The following is a 6,000-nucleotide window of genomic DNA, read 5'->3' on the forward strand; positions in this document are numbered from 1 at the left end:
TATCAGTTTAAGAACATTGATAAGTGCTATGGAAAGATAACTAAATTATAAATTATTAAGCACTTATCACACCCCCAAACCTATGTTTTGCTAGTCCTCGAGCAAAATAAAATTAGAAAAGAAGAAACTCTAACTCACTTTCGCAGGTATCGCGATTGTATTTACCATATGCAACAAGGCTTTAAACCCCTAGGTTATCCTAGTGGACGAGTTATAGTCTCGTGAGGGTTTACAGTGAAGATACCTACAAACTTCAATATTAAAATAAATCATTTATTGTAATGATTTTTTTATTTTATTTTTTTATTTTATTTATTTTTATTTATTATTTTTTTATCGATTGATCTATGAAGTAAAAATCAAATTCCAAATGCATACTAGCTAAGAATTTCAAAAACTCTTTTTTTTTATTATTATTAAAATCTAATTTAAGATACATAAATGATAAGAATTTCAAAGCACACACGGTTTTATTTACTAAGTCAGCCCAAATTCTAGGTTAGTATGCAATTTAAGTTGAAGTCATTAAGTTTCTGTTTAGGGAGTTATAAGACTTATTTATACTAGAGTGCTCGGTGAAATCTGGACCGTACACAAGCTAAGGGTTCGAATCTCCAAAATATTGCAAAGAGTAGTAGTTTCCAAGGATTGGTTGAAGGGACCTACTCACTGATTCAAAATCATCTTATCTGCAGGTTTTCGAGAGTTGTGGATGTTTACTTTAGTACCTCACGGGCTTTATCTGTAATATTCCAGTTTACTCGAATTTTTACAACGACGGCTTTCACACTATTGTCTTTTTCAAGGTCAATACAGCGTTTTTTTTTTCTAATTTTTTTTCAAGAAAGATATATAAATTGTGCACTTTTACTCTTGTGATGATTTCTCCGTATAACGAGCAATCAGTCGACAACTCTCATACCAGTTGGCATAAGGTGTCGGGCATCAAGACTCCCCTACGGACTTATGCTCGAAGTCCTCATCACAAGCCCACTTGACCTTTGACAATAGGTAGCTCTTTTCGATGTTCCTGACTAAATCCATTTTTATTGATGATTTTTTTTTTTTGGATTAGATAAGTATGATTCATCAGGGTCCAAGGTTGCTACTATACTATCAACATAATGTCGAGCCTAGACCTTAGAAGGGTCGGCCAGTGTGTAGTGAAATTCCAAAGTATTAATTAGCTTACAACTCCCTAAGAGAGACTTAATAAAAAGAACTTAAATTTGTATTACTTCCGACTAGTCATTGGGCTTTTTAGATTTTATATACCTTGTGTGTTTATCATTCTCGCATTAATGTATAGAAATTAGGTAAAAAAATATTTTTTTTATTTATTATTTTTTTTCATTATTTTTTTTAATTTATACAAATGAAAATGAACACTTTTTTTTTTCTTTTTTAAATGAAAATCAAGATGAAGACTCCCAAACATAAACCTGACATTGTGAAGTGAAAACGAATGCAAGAGATGCAAATAAAACCAAAAATGCTTAAAAATACTTAAAAATACCCCCAAACCTAAACCTAACATTGTCCTCAATGTTAAAGAAATCTAAGAGAATTGGGTTGCCTCCCAACAAGCGCTAAGTTTATTGTCTTCAGCCAGACACAGTGCATCCTTAATTATTTTGATAAACAGGGTTCGTCAAATTAAGGGATTCGATCAATTGCCCATCGGTAACACAGTCCACATAAGGTTTTAACCTTTGACCATTGACTTTTAAAACATGTCCACCATTGAGGTGTTGGATCTCTACTGCACCATAATGAAAAACTTTTTTCACTACGAATGGTCCATCCCACCTAGAGCGAAGTTTATCCGGGAAGAGTCGCAACTTTGAATTGAATAGCCAAACCTTTTGACCAGGTTCGAAGGACTTACGGTTAATATTTTTATCATGAAAAGCCTTAGTCCTTGCTTTATAAATTTTAGCATTTTCATAAGCCTCATTACGTAATTCTTCAAGTTCACTTAGTTGGAGTTTTCGGTTAGGACCAGCTGCTGCCATGTCTAAGTTAAACTTTTTGATAGCCCAGAAAGCTCTATGTTCAAGTTCTACTGGTAAGTGACAAGCTTTTCCAAAAACTAATCGGTAGGGTACATGCCAATAGGAGTTTTGTAGGCAGTTCGGTAGGCCCAGAGTGCATCATTTATCCTTTGAGACCAATCTTTCCTATCGGGATGTACCATTTTTTCTAAGATGTGTTTTAACTCCCTATTGGACACCTCGACTTGTCCACTTGTTTGGGGATGATATGGGGTAGCAACTTTGTGGGTGATGTTATATTTGCGAACCAAAGCCTCGAAAGACCGGTTGCAAAAATAAGATTCCCCATCACTGATGATGGCTCGGGGTGTGCCAAAACGACAAAAGATGTTTTCATGTAAAAATTTAATCACAACCTTGTGGTCATTAGTTTTAGTGGCAACAGCTTCTACCCATTTTGAAACATAATCAACCCCTACAAGAATATATTCGAAACCAAAGGATGGTGAGAAAGGACCCATGAAGTCAATACCCCATACATCAAAGATTTCTACAATTAAAATAGGATTGAGAGGCATCATATCTCTACGGGAGATGGTACCCATCCGTTGGCACCGTTCACAAGTTTGGCAAAAGTTATAGGCATCTTTGAAAAGAGTGGGCCAATAAAATCTACTCTGTAAAACTTTTGCCGCAGTTTTTCTACCCCCAAAATGTCTCCCACAAGCTTGGAATGGCAGAATGAAAGAATACTTTGAAATTCGCATTCGGGGACACATCGACGGATTACTTGATCGGGACAATACTTGAATAGATCGGGATCATCCCAATAATAGAATTTCACTTGTGAAAAGAATCGGTTCTTGTCTTGAGTTGACCAATCATCAGAAATTCGTCCTATGGCCAGGTAATTTACTATGTTTGCAAACCATGGCGTTTTCATTCCTTGTACCCCAAATAATTGTTCATCTGGGAAAACATCATGTAAAGGTGAGGTATTCTTAGAGGGCTCAAGAAGAATCCTAGATAAGTGGTCTGCTACGACATTTGCAGTTCCTTTCTTGTCACGAATTTCTAGGTCAAATTCTTGTAGTAAAAGAATCCATCGAATCAGACGGGGTTTAGTGTCCTTCTTTGCAAGAGGGTGTCGAAGGGCAGCATGATCAGTGAATACGGTAACCTTGGATCCTAAAAGATAAGATCGAAACTTGTCTAGCGCAAATACTACAGCTAGTAACTCTTTCTCAGTGGTGGTGTAGTTCAATTGTGCATCTGAGAGTGCTTTACTAGCGTAATAGATGACATGAGGTACTTTATCTAGCCGTTGCCCTAAAACTGCCCTAATTGCATAGTCGGATGCGTCACACATTAATTCAAATGAAAGGGTCCAATTAGGGGGCCGTATGATAGGTGCAGTGGTCAATTTCGAGCGAAGATTTTCAAATGCCTCCTCGCATGCTTTATCAAAGACAAAGGGAGTGTCCTTGGCCAGAAGATTGCACAAGGGTTTGGAAATTTTACTGAAATCCTGAATGAAGCGACGGTAGAAACCAGCATGGCCAAGGAATGATCGGATTTGTTTCACAGTTTTGGGTGGAGGGAGATTGGAAATAAGATCGACTTTGGCTTTATCTACTTCAATGCCCCTCTTGGACACGACGTGTCCTAAAACTATGCCTTCTTGAACCATAAAATGGCTCTTTTTCCAACTTAATACTAGGTTGGTCTCCTTACATCTTTTCAAAACTAAGGTCAAATTATTCAGACAATCGTCAAAAGATAGGCCAAAAATTGAGAAATCATCAATGAACACTTCTAGAAAGTTTTCCACCATATCTGAAAAAATGGCCATCATGCATCGTTGAAAAGTTGCGGGTGCATTGCATAATCCAAAAGGCATCCTCCTATATACAAATGTTCCAAATGGACAGGTAAAGGTGGTTTTCTCTTGATCGTCTGGGTAGACAGGTACTTGATTATATCCAGAATAACCATCTAAGAAGCAGTAGAAACCTTGACCGGCCAACCGTTCCAAAATTTGATCTATGAAAGGTAAAGGGAAATGGTCCTTCCTAGTCATTGAATTAAGTTTTCTGTAATCAATACACACGCGCCAACCCGTGGTTGTGCATGTTTGTATCAATTCTCCTTCCGTATTTTCAACCACAGTGATGCCTGATTTCTTAGGTACCACTTGTGTCGGACTCACCCACTTACTATCAGAAATTGGATAAATGATTCCGGCATCTAATAACTTCACCACTTCTTTCTTGACTACCTCCTTCATGTTAGGATTGAGTCTTCTTTGCATTTCTCGGGTGGGCTTTGCATCATCTTCGAGGTGAATTCGATGCATGCAAACGGAGGGGTCAACCCCTTTCAAATCGGCTACAGACCATCCTATGACATGTTTATTCTCTTCTAGCACCCTTAAAAGTTTAACTTCCTGTTCCGTAGATAAGTTGGCCACGATGATTACAGGGAGAGTATCTTCTGGTCCTAGAAAAGCATACTTAAGAGTTGTCGGAAGTGGCTTCAACTCAAGTTTAGGTGGAGAATCAATGCAAGGATAAAGTGGTGCGCTAGCAATGGGGGGAAGAGGTTCAGGTCGGATCTTCCAAGGAAGGGAACTCCTGGGAGATTGATTGTTAAGTAAGATGTTGACTTCTTCTATTGCCTTGTCTATGTCAAAGTTGTCAATGTCAAAATAGGCCAAGCATACCTTTAGGGGGTCATCTGCTAAGATATAGGGAAGGGCTTCCTCTAGAAGATCATCCATTTCGTCAATTAGGCAACACTCATCTTCCCTCACATGTTGGTCGGCGGCATGAAACACATTCAACTTAATTTTCCTGTTCCCAAATGATATATCCATTGCCCCAGTTCTACAATTGATACATGCATTGGCTGTTGCTAAAAAGGGACGACCAAGGATCACAGGGATTTGTTTTTTAAGGTTGGGCACATGTTCCATGTCAAGAACGATAAAATCTACTGGAAAATAGAATTTGTCTACCTTGACAAGAACATCTTCAATCATCCCCCTTGGTATCTTCACCGATCGATCAGCCAATTGTAAAGATATCGAGGTAGGTTTCAATTCACCCAACCCAAATTTTTCATAGAATGAATAGGGTAGAAGATTCACACTTGCCCCTAGATCTAAAAGTGCTCGATCAATAGAGTTATCTCCTATGACATAGGAAATAGTGGGAGCACCAGAATCTTTGAACTTTGGAGGAGTGTTGTGTTGGAGAATGGAACTTACCTGCTCAGTTAGGAGGACCTTTTTAGGCACATGTGTTCTAGATTTCCGCTTTTGGGTGCAAAGGTCTTTGAGAAATTTGGCATAGGAGGGAACTTGTTTGATGGCATCAAGGAGTGGGAGGTTTATTTTAACTTGTTTGAAGACCTCCATCATCTCTTCTAATGAAGTTCCCTTCTTGCCAAAGGAAGAGGGTGCATTAAGTGCTTCAGGGAATGGAGCCTTTGGAATGTGGGTTGTGGCAGTTGGTGGACTAGCTAAAGAAAGTTTTGGGTTTTCATGTGATACATTCCTCTCCTCTTCTTCACCTTCCTTATTGTTACCCTCCCCAACCTTGTTATCTATTATACGTCCACTCCTTAGGGTAGTCAAAGCATTGGCTTGCTCATTATTTAGTCGAGTTTCTTGAGCCACGTATTGTCCCCTAGAATTACTCAATGGTTGACTTGGAAGCTTACCTTCCTCTCGCTTGTTTAATGCATTGGCTAGTTGACCCATTTGGGATTCTAGCTTAGCAATTGATTGCGTGTGAGAGTGCAATAGTTGTGTGTTTGCCTCCAAACCTTGAAGGGCAGTCAACACCTTCTCCTCAAAGGCTGTATTTCTTTGGGTTGGAGGAGGAGGGTGTTGAAATTGAGTTGAGGGACGGTAGAGATGAAAATTCTGAGGGTTTTGAAAATTTTGGGAGTAGGGTTGGGTAGTATTCGAAGCTTGCTGCCTCCAAGAAAAATTTGGATGATT

Source organism: Phoenix dactylifera, unplaced genomic scaffold (assembly GCF_009389715.1).
Source record: "Phoenix dactylifera cultivar Barhee BC4 unplaced genomic scaffold, palm_55x_up_171113_PBpolish2nd_filt_p 000288F, whole genome shotgun sequence".
NCBI lineage: Eukaryota > Viridiplantae > Streptophyta > Magnoliopsida > Arecales > Arecaceae > Phoenix > Phoenix dactylifera.